The following is a 23,924-nucleotide window of genomic DNA, read 5'->3' on the forward strand; positions in this document are numbered from 1 at the left end:
GGGGTAATAACTGGTTTTAACTTTTCAAATTAGTTCTCTAAATAAATCTGATATTTTGAAATCCAGATTTGCCTTAAAAAAATTTAAAGGTAAAGAAGGCAGTTATTACTTCATTTTAAGCAATTTTAAACAGCATTTCCAAAAGGATTAATTTATTTTTCCAGAACACTACTAAATTTTAAATGGCCTTTGATTTTACAAACAACCTTCCACATTTCATTTTATGTGTCTCCCATAAATCAAAGTGCAACTGTACTTTTCTTGACAATAGTTACTTAAAATTTTTTTTTTATCTTCGACCACAGTTGATGTTCTGTTGCATTTTCTCATCTGTTAATGTTCTCTCTGTTGGCGTAAAGATCCTCTTAACGTAATTTAAGAGATATTGATTGAGCACCTCAATGGGAGAGGAGCAGAGAGGGCAGGGGAGGGGAGGGAAGAAGAGAAATATTTTTAGATATGGGATTTTGCAACATACTTGATATGTTGCCCCTAAATTTATTATAAGCCAAACTTCTTTCCAGCACTTTGTCAATATTTTGGTGTTTTATTTCCAACCTCAAGAAACAGACTCTATTATCAACAGTGGAGTAGCAGCCTTTTTAAAAAATTTGAAATGTACTTTCCATGCCGTACATCTAAACAAAGCTCTTGCCCATGAACATAGTGTTAATGATCTCATAGACCCACAGGTCCTCAACCTGAAAAAGGACCTTACAGCATGCGGAATTCCTTGATTTCCACCCGGGTGCCTTTCCCCTGACTCCACATGTACATTTGAAATGGGATTTATATGGGAGAAGGGTAGTGATTGGCTAGAGATGGGTGGGTTGATGTATTTTGAGTTCTGTGTCTGAATATAGTTATTTCTTTGTGATTCCTCCAGCCTATATTGTCTATTCCATTCCTGAACCACCTATTTTTCCTTAGTTATCGCTCCGTGGATTTTACGGCTTTGTCTTGTCTTTCAGTGTAGGTCTTTTGGTCTAAGAACAGAATTAAGTCAACTTTAATTATGTCCAGTGACTGACATGATACTTCGTACATAAAAATGCTTAACATGGATCTTATTGATTAGGGAATTGATTAAAGTAATTATGTAAGATACTGAATTTAGAATAATATTCAATCCTCAAAATATTTAGATTTAGTACCCATTTGAAAATGCTAAAAATGCTAAAACAGTGATAAGGAATTAAACAAAAATCAACTTAAAGTCACTAGCAAAGGAAAAAAAAAATTCCCTCCTGTGCTTGAAGCTATTTCTTGTATAAGTTTAAGTATTTTAGATTAACATTTATCTTCACAAAAGGAAACAATGGATTGCATAAGAAAACAAATGGTATAAAATAAAATCCTAGCTGTCTAGAGTTTTGAGAATTATTTTTCAGAATAAAGAGCTTCCTCAAATAATAGTTTGCCCCTTATAAGCAATGTTTAAGAAAACATTTTTGATTTGAAAATAGATAATGTATTTCTTGATATTCTAAAATTAAAGACTTCTAAATAGAATTTAACACTTTCACTAAAAGGCCCAGAAGACTTTCATTCTTAGTGACTGTTTCTGTTGGTTGTTTTTAATAATTATTTCCCTTCCCTTGAACTAAGATGTCAGCTATCACTTGCTTTTGTCAATGTAAATACCCTTAGAAGAATATTTCTGAGCTTTAATTTCTTGATTCTAAGATGCAGATGGTTTGCCATGTTGATGAGAATTGTGTGTAAACTGTGTATAAACAGGCTCTGAAACCGGAGGGCTTTTTTAAAACAGCAAATGAATTTTAATTATTGGATTTTGTGAGTTGGATTTGGCTTCTCAATGACCAGTTTTAACTAAATTTGTCATTCTTTTCTGTCCCAGTTATAAGAAGTTGATGAATTATCATCAGCTTTTAGGACAGCGGAACTGTGAGTCTATCTGGTCTTCAGTGTTTTAAGTAAATTTTACCTGCCTGATGAATTATGTGTTTCTACTGCATTGTAAGAGTCACTCTGCGTATTGTATTCTGATGCTGGCTATATTCGTTAATAGAGACTTTCTAATCTGATCCCTACTCCTTCTCAAGTATGGGTGTATATATTCTCTGGGTCTTGTCTGATTGCAAGTAATGCCAGCAACTCACCAGCCCAAGTATGTACCATCTTTACAAACCTGCCCATCAGCACTATCCAGTTTCTGACAACATGTATTTCTTCACTTCTCCCAAGCTCTCCAGCTTCTCAATTTCCTTCATCCAATAATCTCTCTCCATTTTGCTCCAAGATGGTACGATTGCTACTCTCTGTGTAAACATTTCCTCATCTCTGGTAAAGGGCTGATGGAATGGGGTTTTTGTTTGGAGGAATTATAGACTCATAGTTGACATGTTATATATGGTACAAGGTATGGATTGAAGTTCACTCCTTTTATTTATTTATTTATTTGCACATGGATATCCATTTTTCCAGTGCCATTTATTGAAAGCCTATTCTTCCTTCACTAAATTGACCTTACACCATTGCCAAAAATCAGTTGTCCCTATTTGGATGAATCAATTTCTTGACTCTCTGCTCTGTTCCATGACTAGCCAAGATATCCGAATGGTGGTAGTCCATTTTTATTGAATACAACAGTATCCCCCTCGAGCTCAAAGCAGTGATTCTCTTCTCATACACGTAATCCCAACAAACTTATTTGGAATTGCTACCTTCAATTATTGGCCCCAGGGTCTGGATTTTTTAAAGTTGTGTATGTATTAAGTGCTTCGTATTACTGACACTCAGGGTTCCCCTCGAAAGCACTGTGAACCTTCTTTCTATCCAGTTCTCTAGATGCAGGTATGGAGATGTATGTTGAGAGAAGGCAATGTGGAAATTTTAGCTTCAGGTTTGGTTTTGCTTTTGCTTTTGCTTCTGGTTTTGTTTTGTTTGGTTTTTAGTTCCTTTGAAATTCAGCAGAAGGTAGAGATGGATATTCCAGTGAAGTTGAGGACCTGGAGATAATGGAGGCCCTGGAGATACTTCCATCTGAGATAATGTTGTTTAACATTTAATAGACCATGGACAATGTCAGATGCATTGGCTCTGGAAAATCATTTGCAATGAAGCTCTGAACACCATATTTTCTTTAAAAAAGCAAATTAGATTCCATACATAATATTTCATGGATATTAATGTGTGCATATATTACTGCTTATTGCATACCTATTAATTCAGCATGCATTATCATATATACTTAATTAGTTGTGTTCAAATTTGCTTAATATAAAGAAAATCGAGAAAAATCACATTCAATATTGAATATAAAAACAAAATTTTTGTAACAAAGAATATACCCTCCCCAAATTACAGTTCTTGTCTTCTGGTTCTATTAAACTATTTTTCTATTAAAATATTTTCTATTCCATTTCTATTAAAACTTCTAGACGTCTCAGGGAAAACACTGTACTTTGAATGAACCAAATAAAAACAAGCATACCATATCAAACAATGCAGTATTGGTAACATAAAGAAAAGGACGAATACTCTTTACAGTGAAAGCACTGAGGCCCAGGATCATTAAGTGACTTGCCAAAAGATCCATATAGCTAGTAAATTGCTGGGCCTGGTAGTTAGGCTTCCACCCCACTTTTCTCGCCCTTCCAAATGAAGACAATGAGCAATGGTTAAAAATCAATGTGACAAAATGACTGTAATTAACACTTAGGGTTGCAGAGATTGGAGAGGATTAGAAACTTCACCCTCAAGGAGTTTAGCAGGAGATAAAAGGTGAGGTACACATAAATATAGAGCATATATGTATAGAATTTGAGGCCTGCAAAGGGCCACAAATTGAACTGAGTTCAACCAATGAGAGGATAAGGAAAGGATGAGAACGAGGAGGAGGAAAAGGATGGCAAGCAATAAAAAGAAAAATCTTTTCAGGTGGAGCCGATCAGGAGAGGCCCTTGGGGTAATCCTTGCAAGTGGAATTTGAACACTGAGGGTAGAAAAGGAAAGGAGCAGAACAGGAAAAATATTTCGGCCAGAGAGAAAAACATGTGAAGAAGAGGAGACCAGCAAGTCTCATGGGAAGACATCCCCTCAGTCTTTTCCACCTTCATTCCTCCGCACACAGACCTGCACCCCCCAAAATGTTACACGTTTATGAAGACTCGCTCTGTTCCCACTGAATTTCTACAATTTCAAACTTAAGTAGAACTAAGTTAGTTATTTGGATGCCTTTTTTCACTAAATGAAACTAATATGACACGCACGCAAATTCTCCTTCTCCTTCAAAACCATTCTTTTGTAAGACTGAGGTAATACACCTGCTGGTCAAAAACTACACAGTTGCACTCTTGAAGTCATAGCTGAAATTCACAGACTCGCAAAACATTTCTATCAGTTTATTAGTAATTGAGGCAAAAGTCATCTTCAACTTCTATAGAAATTCACTTCAAAGAGCCACAATGGATTTTAATTATTGATAGACTCGTGCTGCTGCCCTCTTTTGATACTACCTCTTTCATTTAATCATTTAACAAGCATTTACCTAGTGCCTATCATGTTATGCCTCTTGCTATATGCTAAGTGTTAGATGCTGGGAATGCAGACAGGTAAGACGAGATTTCTGAAGGCCAAAGTAAATTATGATGGGACCTTTTCAGCGTTCATCTTGTTTCACCTCTCCAGAGCTCCCCACCATGCCCCTCCTGCTGAAACCCTCTCTCTCCATCCCTTCCCGGATGTCACGCTTTCCCAGGTCTCTTCCTGACCACTCTTTCTCAGCGTTCTCTGCCAGTTATTCCCCTATCAAGTCTCTGAAGGTTGGCACATCCTAGTGCTCCATCTTGAGCCTTTGTTCCTTTTCAGTTGCACTCCTTCTGGAGAAGGAGATAATCTTATCTGTTCCTGGAGCTTCAGTTTGGTGTCCACAGCTCCTATCTTTCTTCTGAGTTCTAGACAGCTGACTGGACACTGTATCAACATTTCAAACTTAAATCTAAGAAACATGTGATAGATACATGTGATAGACTTGTGATTGACATGTGACAGATACTTGAAACAGATGATTGACAATAGATAAAAATAGATGATAGAGAAATTGATGAGTTAAATGATGGATGACAGATAAAATAGATGACAGATACATACGTAGCTGAGGTAGGAAATAGACATAATAGACATGTAATAGACATATGATAAATGTGATAGACACGTGATCAAAAAATGAAATAGATGATTGATGATAGATGAAATAGATGAATTGATGAGTTAAGTTATGGGTGATGATAAGATATGTATGATAGATACATACATAGATGAGATAGGTAATAGACACGTGGTGGACACTTGATGGACACATAGTGGACATAAGATCAATAGGTAATGGATACATGATCGACACATGATGGACACATGATCAAAATGTGATCGACAGGTGATGGGCATGTGACAGATACATGAAATAGATGTATTTCATCTATTGATAATAGATAAAGATGACAGATGAATTGATAAGTTAAATGATGGATGACATGGTATAATAGATGATAGATGTACACGTAGATGAGATAGATGATAGACATGTGGACGTGATATGGACAAGGGGTGGACATGTGATCAACACATGGTGGACATAAGATGGACATGTGATCTAAATGAGATGGACAAGTGATGGACACACACTGGACATGAGGTGGAAACATAATGGGCACATGGTGGACATGTGATAGACACATAGTGGACATGAGGTGACACATGATGCACATGAGTTGGACACATGATGGACATATGATGGAGATACAGTGCATATGTAGTGTACATGCAGTAGACATGAGGTATACATGTGCTGGACATGAGATGTACATGTGCTGGACATGAGGTGGACACACGATGGACCCATGCTGGACATACAGTGGACGCAAGATGGACAATTGATGGACACAACTTGGACATGATGTGGACATGTAATGTGCACATGGTGGACATGTGATCAACACATAGTGGACACGAGGTGGACACATGCTGGACACAAGGTGGACATGTGATCAACATATAGTGAACATGAGGTGGACAGGTGCTGGACATGTAGTGTACACTCAGTGGACAAGAGGTAGACATGTGATGGATGCGACATGTACGCATGGTGGATACATGATGGACACATGATGGATATGTAGTGGACACGAGATAGACAAGTGATGGACACACACTGGACATAATATGGACATGTAATGGGCACATTCTGTGCATGTGATCAACACAAGGTGGACATGAGGTGGAACACATGATGGACACATGCTGGACATGAGATGGACAATTACTGGACTCTTGTGCACATGTGATCAACAAGTCGTGGACATAAGATGGACATTGGTGGATATGTGATTGACACATGGTGAACATGAGGTGGACACATGGAGGACACGTGACCTAAATGAGATGGACATGAGATGGAAAAGTGATGGACATATTCTGGACATGATATGGACATATACTGGACACGAGATGGACACGTGATGGACACGTAGTGGACACGTGATCTAAACAAGATGGACGTGAATTGGACACGTTATGGACACAAGGTGGACATGTGCTGGAAATGAGCTGGACACATGATGAATACGAGGTGGAAAGGTAGTGGACACAGGGTGGACAAGTGCTAGACACAAGATGGACACATTATGGACACATGATGGACACATACTGGGCATGAGATGGACATGTCATGGACACATGATGAACCCATACTGGATGTGATATGGACACATACTGGACATGTGATCAACACATAGTAGACATGTGGTGGACACATGGTGGACAGAAGATGGACAAGTGATGGACAATAGATGATAAATTGATGAGTTAAATGATGGATGACACAAGGTAGATGACAGGTACAAACGTAGCTTAAATGGGTGATAGACACTGATAGGCACATGATAGACATGTGATTGACACAGGACTGATACATGATCAACAGGTGATAGATGAGTGATGATACTTGACAAATGCATGAAATAGATGATTGATAAAAATAACATAGATTATAGAAAACTGAGTTAAATGATAGGTGATAGATAAGATAGATGACAGATACATATGTAGCTGAGAGATATGATAGACACATGATCAACACATGACAGGTACATGAAATAGGTGACTGATAGTACTTGATAGGTGACTGATGCACCAGGCACTATCTCTAGCCAATATCTGTGCCTTGAGGGAAGGTCATGCACCATGCCACTGCTACTCATTGTGATGAGAGGAAAAACAAAAAACAAAAAAAACCTAATTGTTTTGTGATCAGCATTCATGAGGAACATGCTTTATGTACCATTCCAACACCTTTATTTTTAGGCTTTTCTTTTTTGCAGGTAGGTTGCACACTTTATTATTTTTTTAATATATTGGGATATAGTTGACTTACAATGAATGTTGTATTAATTTCTAGTTCACAGCAAAGTGAGTCAGTTATACATATAACTATATCCATTCTTTCTTCCCATATAGGATATCACAAACTATTGAGTAGATACTGAGGAACTGGGGGGTGGATGGGAATAACATATTTGTATGCTTTTCTTTAGCTAAAGGTGGAGCAAGCTTTTGGAAAAGTATTCCAGATCCTAACCCTCATAACATTAATGTTATGGCCTGGCTGCTTTCCAGCTTATCCACGATAGGAAAAAAGCACCCTCCAATTTAATAACTAAATTAATTTTTTCCTCCTGCAACAGCATGTGCAATTATTAAAGTCAGAAAGATCTTGGCAGCCTCTTGCACTGGTAAATAGAATGTTGCATTCTCATCATATGCTTAATTAATGTTCCTGATTCAAGGAGATATGAAATCACTTTACATTCCTTGCGTTATTGAATAACCTAATGTGCATTATTGCTCGGGCACTTTTAACATCCATGCAGTCAAATCCCAAGTAATAAGCTGCAAAAGCCTAACTTTCTGCTGAAGCCCTGTGTGAGCAACAGAAAACAAAACTTTAGGATATGCCTGAATGGGAAAGAAAAGAAAGGAAAAGAAGCAGGAAGGATAATTTGTATTAATAGTGCCAGAGAATCTGTTTTACTTCTTGCTTATCCATGATTTGCAATCTTATTTAGTGCTCGCTTGCTTGCTTTCTTCTTTCTTTCTTTTTTCTTTCTTTCTTTCTTTCTTTGGCCACACCTGCAGCATTATGGAAGTTCCCAGGCTAGGAGTCAAATTGGAGCTACAGCTGCCAGCCTACACCACAGCCATAGCAGCGCCAATCCTTAACCCACTGAGTGAGGCCAGGAATTGAACCCGCATCCTCAGGGTTACTCATCAGGTTTGTAGCCCACTGAGCCACAACAGGAACTCCATTTAGTGATTTCTTAATAACCCGTTTCCTTAATCACACATCAGGAATGATTAAAATAAACATATCAACAGTCAAGAAAGCTTCCTATGTGATCATTGGAAGTTACAACTATTTGCCCCTGTATCAAGAATCTGGAAATGATTTTCCCCTGGTTTCAAACCGCATAAGCAATTCTTCAGGGTTAAACAAGTTTAAATGGAACGCTTTGGAGGATCCAGTGGGAAGACTGTGGAGAACCAAGTGTATTCCCCTCTCGTTTCTCGCGCGTTCTGGACCCAACAAGAGAGGGACATTGCTGTATCTAACAGGTTGTCTCAGATACTGCAACACAAACAAAAAGGACAAATTTGCACCATACTTCCTATGCAACTTCTCTTCTTAAAGTTCTGAATTTGTTTGTTTTGAATTGTTATAGTAGCACGGTTCTTCCCTAAAGGAGCAAATGTCTTTCTCACACTAAATTGATATAATATTCTATTCAGATTAAAAAAGTGATTACATTTTTGAGAAACCTATTCCCTACATCATTAGAGACTTGAGCTTTTATCCCTTCAAACTACCTTTGGAACTTCCGGGGTGTCAACATTCTCCAGAGAAGGCTCCATCCCCAGTGAAGGGCCATCAGGCCTAAGAAACAACGTTATCATGTTGAATGACTTCCCTGTAAAAGGTTAATAGAGAAAGAATGTCAAGAACAAATTGTGCCACTGAAAGAAACTAAAAAAAAAAAAAAAAATCCAGAAAATAGCCAGGAAGTAGTAACCAACATGTATAATGTATAATGTTAAAGAAAGTAAACGAATGTATCCATTTCTAAACCTCTTTCCCAGTCTGCCTTCAATAAAACAGACATCACAGAAGCATTTTAAGTTTGCTTTTTTACCAAATAGAGATGCTTTCAAATGGAAGAAAATATCTGTATATAGGTGATATGAAAGAAATAGATACTGACACTGTTGAATAATTCAGGAATCTGCTGAAAAGATTTTGAGAATTCTACTTGCACAAACCCCCAGCACTTAGGTCCTTAATGTTGCTTTCTAGTTAAACTCCTAGAGTACTGATGAGGATTATTGAATTGAGCTAAGGTAATTGGTAACAGTCTGGAATGGAAAGATGATTCTGGGTAAAAGAAAATGACAGTCTTTCTGTTTGCCCCTTCATTTCTTAGTTAAGTTATGCCTGGTGAAAGCACAGAGTCTCGTAACCACATGGGCTTTTCTGAAATATTATGTTTCTCAATCTTCAAATATACTTTGCCTTTTATTTCTATTTCCTCCTAATCCCCACAGATTTTGTTTGCTTTCCTCTCTAGAGTTTAGTATATTTCTTTACCTTCTAAAATCTTGAATGCATTGTTATCCACTCTGTGCATTTTAATTAAATATAGAACTAAAAATATAATGCAGAAATTAGTATTTATTTTCTACTATTTTTTAAAATATTACAAACCTTTTCAGATGTTAGTCAAAACTGAAATTTCTGACGGCACTGCCTAGTTCTGGGTCAGGAAATATGAGTTCTACCCTAAATTGGAACCCACAATTGCCATGTGGCATGGGCACACTCTTCTTGACTCATTTTCTCCCTATAAAAGGAAGTATCTCTTCCCTTCGCAGGAAAGCCAAAAAGGCAAACATGATAAGGGTCAAGCGCCCCCCGCCCCCCGGGGAGAAATAAGGTGTTCTCAAAATTCAAGTCATAATCACTATTCATGATTATGGAAACTATTACAATAGTAGAAGATATTATACATTTTCTTCCTTTTTCCTCCAAAAGGCATTTAAACTAAGATTATAGCCTATCAGGTAATAAAGACCCACCTACCCCCCAAAAAAGAAAGAAAAGAATTAAGACTCAAGAAGCAGGACATCAATAGTAAGTCTGAATCCAAACTTGTAATACAATGGGTTGGTTTTCTTCTCTAGAAAAACACCTTCAATTTGACATACACAATGTCAGTATTTACAAAGTACATTAAATCATCATATATCTTATTATGGATCCAAGTGGTTCTAAAAATGAAGTTCTGTTAAACAGAATCAGTCACATTGATAGTATGAAAACTTGGGTTCAGATGTAGTTCCTAGTCAGCCAAAAAGTTCAGTGCTCACTAAGAAAATAATAAAAAAAATAAAAACCCACTGAGGAAAATTCTATTCCCTTTAGTATGCAGAAAGCACATGCTGGAAGTAGCTTCACCTGCCAGTTGTGATTAATTTGCTATTTCTTACAACGTCTCTCTTTGATTATTAATGATAATGATTTGATTTATGAGTTCTGTTCACTGAATATTCTCAATTTCCAAAGATGTACTCTTTTGGGGAAAAAAAAGAGAGAGATTGAAGGGAAAAAAAAGCTATTGGGGAGATAGCGACTCAGGTAATGGAATGTGGCATCATTTGCCTCTAGATGCTGGTTCAAACCTATCTCCCGACTCTTTCCTAAGGTGTACAGGGAAATCTAAAGGCCAGGGCAGAGATACTATTTATAATGAATGAGAGAGGAAAATCATGATCCTACCTCTGTTGTGAGGTTTTATCTCTTTATGTCTTGTGGGAACGGAGAACATTTGGGTCCAGAGCTTCTGGATTTTAAGGCTTTTCTCTGTGCCAAATTATAACCTGTAAACCCTGTGACATGAAATGCATATTAACATTTTGTCATTCATGCATATATTAAGAAGCTGAATTGTTCAAGACTGTATGAAAAGATGCTAGTTATCAGAATAGAATTATAGAGAATTAAGGCAATTAGAACTCTGAGAGGCCATACACAACATTGTTAGAATATCATATTTTCTACTAGCTGACCTCCCCATTGATCACAGAAAAGAAAATTCAGTAGAAATTAATTTGGAGCTCTTCATAAATGCAAAAATAACTCAGGTATAATTGATTTTTAAAGGTTGAAAATTACAAAGGCTCTCATCTTCCTTGAGAAATATCTTCTAGGAAAATAAGTGTAAGAAAGAGAAATAGTGTAATCATCTTTGCCCAGATCATAATCCTTCACTGGGAGCTGAGGTCCTGAAAAGATTTCAGAGCCCTTGGCACTACCTCAGTGAAGTACCCACGGGGAGTTTATGAGCCTCTGGACCTACTGTAAAAGAAGTAATAATAGTTTACCTTTTATTATTAGAGCTTCTTGCAGGCTAGATGCCTTAGATACACAATTTCATTTAGTCCTCACAAGAAGACAATGAGGCAAGTACCATTATCCCCACTTACAGATGAGGAAAGAGAGGCTCAGAGAGATTAAGTGATTGCCCAGGTCACAGAGCAAGGATATGGTGCTGATTGAGGGAACCCGATCCCACAGCGCTGCCATGACACCCTGAATCTTCTTTATCCCTTTTACTGTAGTGGCTATAAAATCCACTCTCTAACTCCTTGCTTTGTCATAAGTGAATTCCATCTCCTGCTGACCACAACTTAAGAGTGAGCTCAGAATGAGGGTAGTAGCTTTTAGCTGATGGTGGAAAATAAAGAGCACTGCTACCCTAGTGGCCTGTGTTGAATCTGATAAGGCTCCTAAATCTGAGAAAAGGATCCCTCAGAGCCTACAACTCTATAGACATCACCTCTCCCTTCCATGTCCAGAAGTTCTGTACATAGAGCCAGCTAAAATGCTCTGTTCACAAATAAAAATCTGGTTTACAACTGCCAGAACACTAGTTCCCACCTGGAGTGTTCGTTCAAAATTCAGGACCTGGAACACTCTCCTAAGAGAGACTCCAATTTATTAAACCTGAGTTTAAGACTCCACATCGACATTTTAAACTCTCCTGGGCTGGGCTGAAATGAAGCAGAGACCCTGAAAGACCACGTGGGAGCATCCCCTTACCTTCTCCTGGCCACTGTCTCATGCTTCTTTGTTTTGAACAGATAATGTTTCCAGGGCACCATCATCCTGTGTCCTCCACTCTCCTGGTTTCAACTGCCCATAGATATCTGGTGATTTCCAAGTTCATCTTTCCGTTCTAGACCCCTTGCTCGGTTCTAGATTCACACGCAACTGCCAAATGCTCTTGAAAATCCAAGTGAATATCCAGTTTCACTTGAGTAGCCCTGAAATTTCACCATCACATTTTCAAAATCCACACTGTTCCTCGGAAATCCACACCATTCCTCCTAAATTGTTTCTTGCTCCCCTGTTGCATTTGACTGCACCTTGATAAACCCCCTTCCCATCTAGTGAAAATCTTATCATTCCTTCTCCCTTGCCACCTACACCAAATTGGTCATATTTACAGAGATGTTTACTTTCATATAGTTTTCAAATCTCACCTTCCCCATTCAGACAACTAACAACCCTTATAACCTCCTGCCTTCATTACAATGACAAACTCCTCACCGGTCTCCAAATCTTTATCCTGGTTGCCCTCAAAACCATCCTCCTTTGTGTCACCAAGGAGAGCTAATGTATTGTGCTGCTCCCTGCTTAAAATCTTTCCAAGGCTCCTAAATTTTTGAGCATAAAATTTGGCCCCACCTTACCTGATTGCAGTGCCCTCAATAGCAGGCCCCTTAAAGCAGGAAGAAGCACTTTGGATTTAAATGATCCTGAGCTAGAACCCCAGTTCTGCCTTTTCTGACTGAGGGACTTTATGTAACTTAACCTCAGCATGTTGTGAAGAGGAATTATAGCATGGCTGAGATATGTAATCCAATATCGATATCTTTGCATAGCTCTGTGAATTCGGGCAGGACACTCATCTGTTGGGGCCCATCGCTGTGTCTGTAATTTATGTGAATTGGACTAGATTTAGGAATACTCTGAAGCCTTATGATCCACAGCCCGTGAAGACTTAGGCACTAGCTGATAGCCGTGTGTTCAGGCTTTATAAAGCACTTCCATGAGCCCCTCCCTTGTCCCTTGTAACAATCCAGCAAAGGATGTAGTACATTTGCCATATAGTTAATATGCAAAAGTTGCACAGATTTAGCGTATACATTTTGATGAGCTGACATATGCATGCTCTCAAGGTAAACATCTTCATTACCGGCGAAAGATTTCTTAATGTCCTCTTCCTGTAAAAAAATAAATAAATAAATAAGTATTACTATGTGAATTCATTTTCTTAAACTTTCAACTGGGTAAGTATTCTTTCCTCAAGAAAAAAAATGGAAGCTTGACAAAAAATGATATGAAGGGAAGGAAAAGAAAGACTCTATTTGGCTCCTTTTCTTTGTTGAGGCTTTCTCTTCTAGATTTTTCCATTTCCAGATAGATGCAGCACTTTTGGCAAACTCTCAAACTACCCCAGTCAAAAAAGACGATTATGCTTTGTACTTAAAAAAAAATGTTACTCATTTTCAAAGTTCCTAGGCATCAGTTATATCATATCCCTAATCCTGAGATCACTTAGTTTTATTTGAGAGCTCAATCAGATAAAATTAAAACTCTTAAAATTGCCTGTAGAAAGGTAGGATGTTTTGAGGACACCCTAAAAGAACCAAGGAAGGTCCTTCCCTGAACGTTCCCTTTGGATAAAGTTGCTTCCAGATTTCATTACGATCAGTGATGTTTCCAGCACCACTTTAACCCTTTCTTTTTGTAAAATTAGATGAAAATGTTTGTATCAGAAGGATCGCTTCACAGGCATTTAGGCTTGTGGCAGAAATGCGAAGAACAGGCCTGACAGCACAATGTTCCTGCCCCAAATGAACTTAGCATGCTTTGGCAAAAACCAGGAATTCCCTTGTAACCTGCAGTCCCCATCACTGCACCCTTTAACCTCTGCGGAGGGAAATGAACATCTAGCCAGAGGGCAGGGGCACTGAGGACTCGGAAGACTTGTCCATAAGTTGCTAAAAAGAAACATTTGTCACATTTTTGTTTAATCCATAAAATACCTATGACACCAATGGGCTTTTTCTATGGGGAATACGAAGTGTGGGGAAAACAACATTGTCGTATAAGGACGAAATAATTGATGAATACCAGGTACCTTATGGGGCATGGAGTCTATTTCCTGTTCAATCGTAAACTGAAGACTAAATCACAAAGCAGAGATTTTTTTTTTTTTCCATCTGTTGAAGTGAAATCAAAGGGAATTTTTGAAAGGCAAGCTCTCATTGCTGTTCACTGGGAATCAAGCCCTTGTTACACTTAATGGATGTTCCATGCCAAGTTCCCCAACCCCTGGGGGTGAAAATTTCCCCTAAAAAGACCTGGAAGGAATTCAAGGCTGCTAAAGGCTTGAATAAAACTTTACTTAATGTGTATTGTACATTTTTATTACCCCTAGATGATATGTTATAATTACGTTCTTAAATCATGTGAGAAAAACTTAAACACATTATTAACAAATGATATTATTCCCAAACCAAACCAGTTTGGTACCAGTCTCTCTAGAGAAGAGGATAGTACGTGGTAAGCAGGCAAACAAAACAGTAAACATGTCAGGAGCAGGGGAAAATGTTAGGCACCTTGGCTTTATCAAAGACCATAAGACTTAGAAGAAACAGATTTGCTTCTGCTTGAGCTATATGGTAAGAGGATGGAAATCTCTGAACTGTGCAAGAAATTATAACACAAGATTTTTTAGCCAAAACAGAAATACATGTTTCCCAGAATGAAGTAGAGATAAATATTTTGGGAAGAATGCTTATTTTAGCTTAGAAAATAAGTTGAACCTTTAACATAGTTGAACTGGGCAGAATCACATTCTGATGGTATTTGGAAATAAAAGAGAGGAATGTTCATTTGTATCCTTGCTTCACCTTGTCTGAGTTCAACCAAACTTTTGTATTAGAAGTCGCCTTAGAGGAACTGCCTTAGGAATTCTTACATTCAGACACGCATTATGAAGTCTTAAGTAAAGCAACTTTTGAAAATTGGAGAATTGGAAGTAAAGCTAAAATAGCTGTAATTGCATTGCCGCTGTGTGAATGGCCCAGAACCTCTTTTGGACGGGAGATTACTGTCTTCTTTCTTGGCATCCTCCTGGCTGGTGGGACCCAGGGCGCACAAGCAGGCAGAGGCAGGTTCTCTCCAAGAGCCTCCACAGTGAGTTCTGGAAGGGGTTGGCACCCACCTGGAGGTGAGGAACCGTAGGTGGAGGCTGGCTCCTCCACTGCTTGGTTGAAGATCAAAACAGATTTCGTCTTGGCAAATGGCTTTTCGAAATCAAAACCTCACAGCACTTAAAAATGATCCTTCAGCAATGTACAAAGGGAGATGGACTGGAAGACATTTTGCAGGAATTTGCAATGTTACGTGTCCATGGAAAGAAACTGACATGGTTGATAATGCTATTTGGTTACCCAGGAATCTTGAGTGGAGGGGATATTTGTAGGAACGTGCAGGAGCAGATAAAGGGCTTCTGCATTTCTGTCCTTGTTAAAGCTACACGGACTCTATCTGCACAAATCTAATTATATGTCTATATTAGAAATATGAATGAAATACACCAGTCATTTCTACTTGCATTAAGTATTCTGTTTCTCTCATACTTGCAAAATCCTATGTAATCAAAGAGATACAGGACCCATGAACAATGACTATTGAATGGGGATGACATAGCCCACGAGAGAAAGTGTATTTTTTATTATAAGTATAAAAAGCACGTTTTCTATTGTAAGGATAGTTTTTATTGAAAATGTATTTTTTATTGTTAGCATTGCAAGTTTCCCACTAGTTTACAGTATAAAGAGAGGTTGATATTGCAATATTGCAATCCCTTAGAAAAACATACTGAGAAAATCATGTTCATAAGTATTTCTGCACTATTTTAGGAAATAATAGAAAATATTTCCTTTTCCTAATCTTTCCTCTATTCCTTGAAACTTGTGATCAATTCATGTTGGTCAGAACTGGCCTCTAAGGTCATCAAAAGAGATAATATCTGATGCGTATCTATGCAGTAAAGTCAGTACTTTAATCTCTCAGAAATAGGCAATAAAATATGCCATTATCATAAACTCTCATCTAAACTGTCAATAATTCAGAGGCTTGAGCAATCATCTGGACAGCCTAGAAAGTCAATTTGGACAATTCTACAACCACATTTTGTACTGAATTTATTAGATAACTCTGCTTTGCCAATGTAGACATGATCTAAGTTTATCTAAAAGTTCTCTAGGGAGAACTAAATACCTAAAGACAGCCCCAAACTGTGACCATTAGGAACTTGCATAAATTCACTGAAAACAAATTATACCGATCTCATTTTTAGATGACATTGCTAGAATGGCTTATCAGGGGAATGCCATGACTTTCTTGAACTTCAGTTTTAGCAAAATTTTGGTCAGTGTTTCAAAGTCATGAGGCAATGGAATATAGAGAAGTAGAGATAAATGAACAGGATTCTGGTTTGAGCTCTTTCTCAGAGGAGGTATGTAGCTTGAAAAAGTAATGTCATCAGTTCTTAGACAAAGTGATAAATCAAGCACATGTAGAAACCCTTTTCCTGTTCCAAATGCATGCACAATAAAGTTTTATGAAAAAATATTACTTGGAATAAATATGAATATATACAGTGATATTTAAAATAAATAAATTGGTTTAAAAGCAAGAAAGGAAATTTCCAGGAGTCAGAAATGGAAAGGAGATGTTTCAGTAAATAGGAGCTCAAGTTTTGTGGCCTGTGGTGGGGCTGAGACAGTGAGGCTAAAGCTTTTGGAACTGCAGCCATTGGCTCAAAATGAGATAGGATGTTGAAATCCATTCATAAACCTGACTAGTATCCCTGAGGTTGCGGGTTCAATCCCTGGGCTCTCTCAGTGGGTTAACGATCCAGTGTTGCCATGAGCTGTGGTGTAGGTAGCAAATGTGGCTCAGATCTGGACATGATGTGGAAATGTAATGGGCGCATTGTGGACATGAGGTGACACCGATAGGCACGAGTTGGACACATGGTGGACACATGATGGGCATATAGTGGATGTGTAGTGTACACGTGATAGGCACAAGGTGTACATGTGCTGGACACGAGGTGGACACATGATGGATACATGATGGACACGTGCTGTGGCTGTGGCGTAGGCCGGCAACTGTAGCTCCAATTAGACCCCTAGCCTGGTAACCTCCATATGCCGTAGGTACGGCCCTAAAACCAACCAAACAAACAAACAAAAACAGCTGAAACCAAATTGTATGGAGTTTTATTCTGAGAGTTGTCATCTAATAAAGTTAATATTATCTTTAAAGATACACCGAGATTTGTACTACTACTCACGTTTTTCAAAAATAAAGATATATTTTGAGTCTATAAAAGTAGATAGTAAATTTTTAAAGAAAATCAAGAGAATGGTCAGCACACCATGCAGGCAGGTGGTACTTTGGACACTGGGAGTTCGCCAAGGTGGAAAACCAGAGATTTCTAAGGCATCGGCAGTGTTCCAGTTCTCACTCTGGATGGTGTATGCGTAGGTTTGTTTTACAATCTTCTTTAAACTCTACACATAAATGTTATATACCTTTCCGTATTGTGCTACATTTTTTTTTTTTTTTACAGCTTTACCTGTGGCATATGGAAGTTCCCAGGGTAGGAATCAAATCAGAGCTGCAACTGAGACCTACGTCACAGCCTTAGCAATGCTGGGATTTGAGCCTCATCTGCAACCTATGACCTGTGCCACAGCTTGCAGCAGTGTTGGATCCTTAACCCACTGAGCAAGGCCAGCGATCGAATCCACATCCTCATGGACACTATGTCGGGTTCTTAACCCGCTGAGGCACAATGGGACCTCCTATGCTACATTTCTCAATTAAAATTTTAAAACATGGAATTTGAGTAAGATTGTCAAAACACCAAACTCCCTAAGCAAAGCAAGCTGGGAATATTTCCACAATCCCAAATAATTGGACAGTTTCCAAGAATGGGAGGTGACACAAAATCAGGTTACCCCCCATGCTCAGATTTCATTCTTACATCTTGACTCATGCCACCTTCCTTTTGTAAATTATTATCCAATTTCTTTTTTAGTGACCAGCTGTATTGATGATGCACTAATATGCAATATGGGAAATTCCAATTTGGTGACTAGAATCTAGAGTATAATGGAGCTCCCATCATGGGCTCAGTGGTAACGAACCCGACTAGTATCTGTGGGGATTTGGGTTTGATCCATGGCCTCAGTCAGTGGGTTAAAGGTCCACTGTTGCCGTGACCTGTGGTATAGGTCACAGACTCAGCTCAGATCCCTTGTTTCTGTGGTCATGGCTGTAGGCCAGCAGCTACAGCTCCAATTTGAGCCCTAGCCTGGAAACTTCCATATGATGCAGGTGCAGCCCTAAAAAGACAAAAAAAAGTTTAAGTAGCATCTCTTCCTTTTGATTTGATAGCATGGAATATGGAGGAAAATTAAATTTTGGAGAATAAAGAAATTAATATTTATGGCTTCTGTATTGAAATCAGCCTATAGTCACAGATAGGATTAAGTAATTACAGGTCGTAAGGATAGGTGCAAAGATGTTTTAAATGTGTCATAATTCAAGAACCCTTATATTATAATTGAATATGTAGGTAATGAATATTCCATACAAGTTTAATTAGCAAAAATGCAATGGATAAGAAGATAAAGGAAACAGACTTTGGCAGACTGTAACCATGTCTTATAAATGTATATTTAAGATACCCTCAAGAGTACTAATTAAGTTAAGCATAATCAAAGAACATTGTTATAGCAATATATTAATACAATAATAATTTCTTTTAAATTATTTTAAACATTATATCCAGGTATCTTAATGCATTTTTTCTGTTACCAATTAGCTCTGTAATAAAGCAAGCACCTCCCTTTGTTTCTATTATGCTCTTGCTAAACTGAGTCAAAGAGGAGAAAATTGTCTGTTTCACAAAGTAGAGCAGAGGTTAAAAAATGAACAACTTACATGACTATACTAGACCAGTGACCTGAAGGCCATACCCGGAGAGCTTTGATGAGTCTCCAAAGTAGCAAAGGTGATAGAGCTTCAAAGACAGGACGCAGTGGTGAGGCACTGATGTTGAACATCACTCGGTGCGAACTCTGGGTAGGAACCTGATGATTTTCTCTTGCAGAGTCCCATAACCAGTCCTTCCCGATTCACAGCTGTGCAAAACTGCAGCTCACGACATGCCACGCTCACTTTTCAGAAATTCAAAATGTATAATTTCAAATGCCAAGAATTTACTGCATTTTTCTGGGATGCAAACTTTGAGCTTCAAATTGTTTCCAAACTAGTCCAGTTGTCCTCTTGCTTGTGGATGCTCCTCAGAAGTGCTGATTGTGTCAAAGTTCATTACCAATCTTTATGGAGAGCTTACTGTGGTCAGGAATTCTGCTAAGAACTTCACGCATGTTACCTTGGTTTTAATCTGCAAAATAACTTGATGGTTGAGGTATTGCTGTTCCTGTTTCCAGAAGGTTACAGTTCTTAGTAACTAATCCACCTTTACACAATGGTGAGGGATAGATCAGGAAAACATTGACTCAAGGGGGAAAAAGACAGGTTTGCCTTCCAAAAGCCCTTTTCATCATTTGAAATACTAAGTAGCTGGAAGACTCAGGTCAGAAAGTCTATATCATAAACCACAATGTGAAGTGACTACAGAATGAAATAAAAGTAACTTTCCTACACAGAAAGAACCTAAAATTATCTGGCCTATGGCAAAGAGATGAGAGAAATCTCCAATTGGAGAAAAGAGAGTTAAAGGCTAAATAGCACAATATCTCTTCTGCTGTCTACTTTGCGAACTTCCTGGATCCGGTGGGTCTAGGTTAACTTTAGGGAAAATAGCATTCGTTTCATTTGGCCAAAGCCATGAGCTTATTATGGAGCTATCCAAGGTGCTCATCTTGGACCGTAGCTGTCAGCTTACCAAGCTTAATCTACCTAATTTTCTAGTCCTACCTGTTATATTGGGGGGAAAAAAGTCTTTTTATTTTTGGAGCATGGGAGTGGAGGAAGAATCACAGTGTTTTATTTCACGTTTAATTGAATTATTAGAGGTCCTACCTTCATAAGAATATAACATCCCTGCTTTCAGAGGCAGTCAGTGGAAACCTAAATAGGACCACATGGAGACATTTAAACAAATACTAGTCAGTGTTGGAGTGTGGTTTATACAAAATGAATTTTTAAAAACTTCAAGAGTCGTATTTCAACCAAAATGTTGTTCTGTAGTTTTATATTTTTAAGGCCTGGTATTGCCCAAAGTAGTGAAACTAAGAATGTTCTGCTATTTTTCTTTTGATTTTTTTTTTAACAACCTGTGGTAAATGAAACACACACACACACATAACTAGAACAAATAATTAACCATGAGATGTTTTCTATTCTGCTTACCTTTGCTGAAAAGAAAAAGTTCTGATTATATATCCACTAAACTGATTTCATGTCCCACTAATGGGTCTTGACTCACAATACAGGAAAAAAAAAAAAAAAAAACTGAAAGGGCTATGAAGGACCAATCTCATGGAATATATCACCATCACACGTCTTATCCGCCATCGCCCTGCCCTGGACATGTGCTAAGTGCTGCCTGTCTTATCACATCTTTTAAAAATTATATCACTGCCAAGTCTCGTTTGAAACCATACTCATTCTGAATTGTCCTCTAATAAACCTCCTCCTCTATCCCAGACCACTTCTTCTCATCCAAGGCCAGATAATAAGAAGAGACAGCACAGTTTGGGGAAAAGAATTGGGATCTGAATGAGGGGTACCCTCCTAAAGAGAAAGCCTGGTAAGGACCAAAGGCACAGCTAAGCACTTGCAATCCTGTCTGTCTGTCTGTCTGTCTGTCTGTCTGTCTCTCTCTCTCTCTCTCTCTCTCTCTCTCCCCCTCCCTCCCTCCCTCTCCGTGTTCTCCTCTTTTGTCTCCTTTAGCAACCTAACAGCCAACTTTTATTATTGCCTATGTCTGCTTTTCATCTAGTGAGAATTTTACAAATGCCTCCTGCTTAAATTAAGCTTCACGACAACTCTCAGGTCTGTATTATTATCTTCATTTTATAAATGAGGAAACTTGGCCTCCAGGAGGTAAACAACTTTCCAGTGATGAAATAGGATATTATGGAAGTTGTTAACCTAGGATATTAATGGACAAATGGGAATTATTTAGAAGTTTGTTACATAATGCACAGGTCACAAACAGGAGCGGTTTAGATAGAACATTATAAACTGGCATGTATTAAGCAAGTACACCGTAATGAAGCATCCATCATTACCTAAAAAAGCTATTAGATCCTTAATCCTTAAGCTATTGCACAATTTAATCACTGAGTGACTTTATTTTAACAACTCTACATACAAGATAAACAATCTTAAATAATCTCCTAATGAGAAACTAAACGTGTCTGCTTTAACTATAGTACAGGAATTTGAAGCAACTACCATTTATTCTGAACACAGCAAGTATCAACTTAAATACTTTAGTCATTCTTAATAAGAGGAACTAACGGGGGGAAAGACCCAGTTTTATTCCTCCCTCTTGTCCTTCCTATGAATTTTCAGAAACACAGATGGATATTTAAATAATTGAAGATATGGGCAGCAAAACCATTAGGAACAAGAAATGAGTCCAAGGTGATTTAAGGACTATTAAGGAATTTAAGGAATATTAAGGCAAGAGCAGAAAGATCTATATGTTTTCTGAATCTGTAAATGAGATAATTATTTTTTTAATAGTCAAGTAGTAAAATATAAAAGTAAACAATAATTATGAGAGTTGCTATGCCAAGGTAATGCCTTTAGTCCTTTTTCATGAGGAAGCAATTTCTAGATGTAGGGAAATTTGAGAAGATCTAAAGGATCACTGAAGTGAAAAATGAAGGGTTAGAAACAAGGACAGTGAGGAGAGGGTAAGAGTTGCAGGTATTTTGGCAAAAGAAGAGAAAGCAAATGACTGAGAAAGGTCTTCCAATCAATTCTTATGTATTGTAAGGGAGAGGCTGGCGATCTTCCATTTCCACTTTTAAAAATGCCTTAATTATCTTAAAATAATTTGCTTTGGTCATATGTAAAGAGCATTGAGTATTAGCACAGACCACAGACCTGAAAAACCTCTTTATCCCTAGAATTCCCAATTAGAGTATAAACGTAAGCTGAACAGAATGAAAATAGGTGATACAACCTATTCCAATGTGAAGTTTTATTCGGGTGACAGGAACAACAACAGTGCAAATTCCTTCTAGCATAATTTTCTAGAATTATGTTTCTGCATAATTTAAAAGTCCCACACAATTGTGAATACAATTATAATTTGCTATCTAATTTGTATCTTTAGCAACTATATATTTCATACCTGATAGTGACATGAGATGAATAAAATAACCTCAAAGAATAGAGAAGTTCATCTTAACTCCAGAGACATCATTTTATGGACCTCCGAGTGCTAAAGGCTGTGCCCTGATGTTCCCGTGGAAAAGTTTTAATTCCAATGTTTTTAATATATGTCTTACTAAAAAACAATCAAAAATTAAAGTGGGGCTGAAGAAAGAGAATATATTGAGACTATGGAAAGACCTATCGACTGAAATAATGATAAAAGAAATTATGTAAATGATCCATATTTTCAAAATCTCTAACATTATTTTTTTTTAAAAAAAAAAGCAACGGTAAATTGCTTTTCTGATCCATGTCCTCTAATAAATTTATAGTTCAGGTATTTTTCCAACGCTCCTTCACAGGAACATCCGTTTTACTCATTGACAATCTGCCAAAAGTGACAGCACCTCACCATTATTTTTTTTTAAAAAAAGGTAACATATAGAATTTTCAAATTTTCAGATTTTTTTTTCTCAGAGGTTTGTCCTTCGGCCTTTGGTGTGTATCTGCCCTAGACTCCTGTGCAAATGAACCGAGCTTAGCACGAGCTTTACACCGAACTGTTTTAAATGAACGGTGTCGCTGTTTCCGTCTCCTCTCCCCAAACCACCCGGGTCTAGGTGGTTGTGATCCGTGTGGAATGCAGAGCAGACCTTAGAACTCCAGATATTTTCTCCTTCCCTAGAACTTTGAGGTCTACATGCCTTAGTAGAATTTTTGAAATACTCAAAGGAAAATTTTCACAATATTTCTAAGATTCTTGATGAAAAACACCCCATGGTCAAAGTAGGAGTTAGATTAAATAATGCTTCCATTTTACCATCCGAAATATTGAAAATCTCAGCTTGCCATTCCTAAGATTTTGAAGCCGTCTCATAAAATAAACATGAAAAGATGCGAGTGAAGCCGTGAACAGAGACTTACCCAAATAAGGGTGTTCATTTAGGTCTTGTTTCACGTTTACTAAAACTGACTATTAATCCAGAAAACTAGGAGCTGACTAATGTAGTAAGGGAAATCAAAACACCTAGGAGTTCATACTGAACTCATCTGAATCCATGAATAATTCTCAAGTAGTGGCTATTTCTCTCCCTATTTTCTCCCTTCTTTTTAAATGTAGAATCTTATCTTCTGTTGTTCCTTAGCCAGTAATTTCCAGTCACTTTGAGACAAAGACAAAAGTTTAAGAATCATAATATTTATGGTAAAATTGACCCTAAATATCATGATTCTTAAACTTTTGTCTTCCCACCTTATGGAAAGCAGAGTTCATCCAGGGCTCCAGATGCCCCAATCCAAGTGCAGAGGAAGCTGAGCAGATCAACATCGTGGCACA

Source organism: Phacochoerus africanus, chromosome 12, assembly GCF_016906955.1.
Source record: "Phacochoerus africanus isolate WHEZ1 chromosome 12, ROS_Pafr_v1, whole genome shotgun sequence".
NCBI classification, from domain to species: domain Eukaryota; kingdom Metazoa; phylum Chordata; class Mammalia; order Artiodactyla; family Suidae; genus Phacochoerus; species Phacochoerus africanus.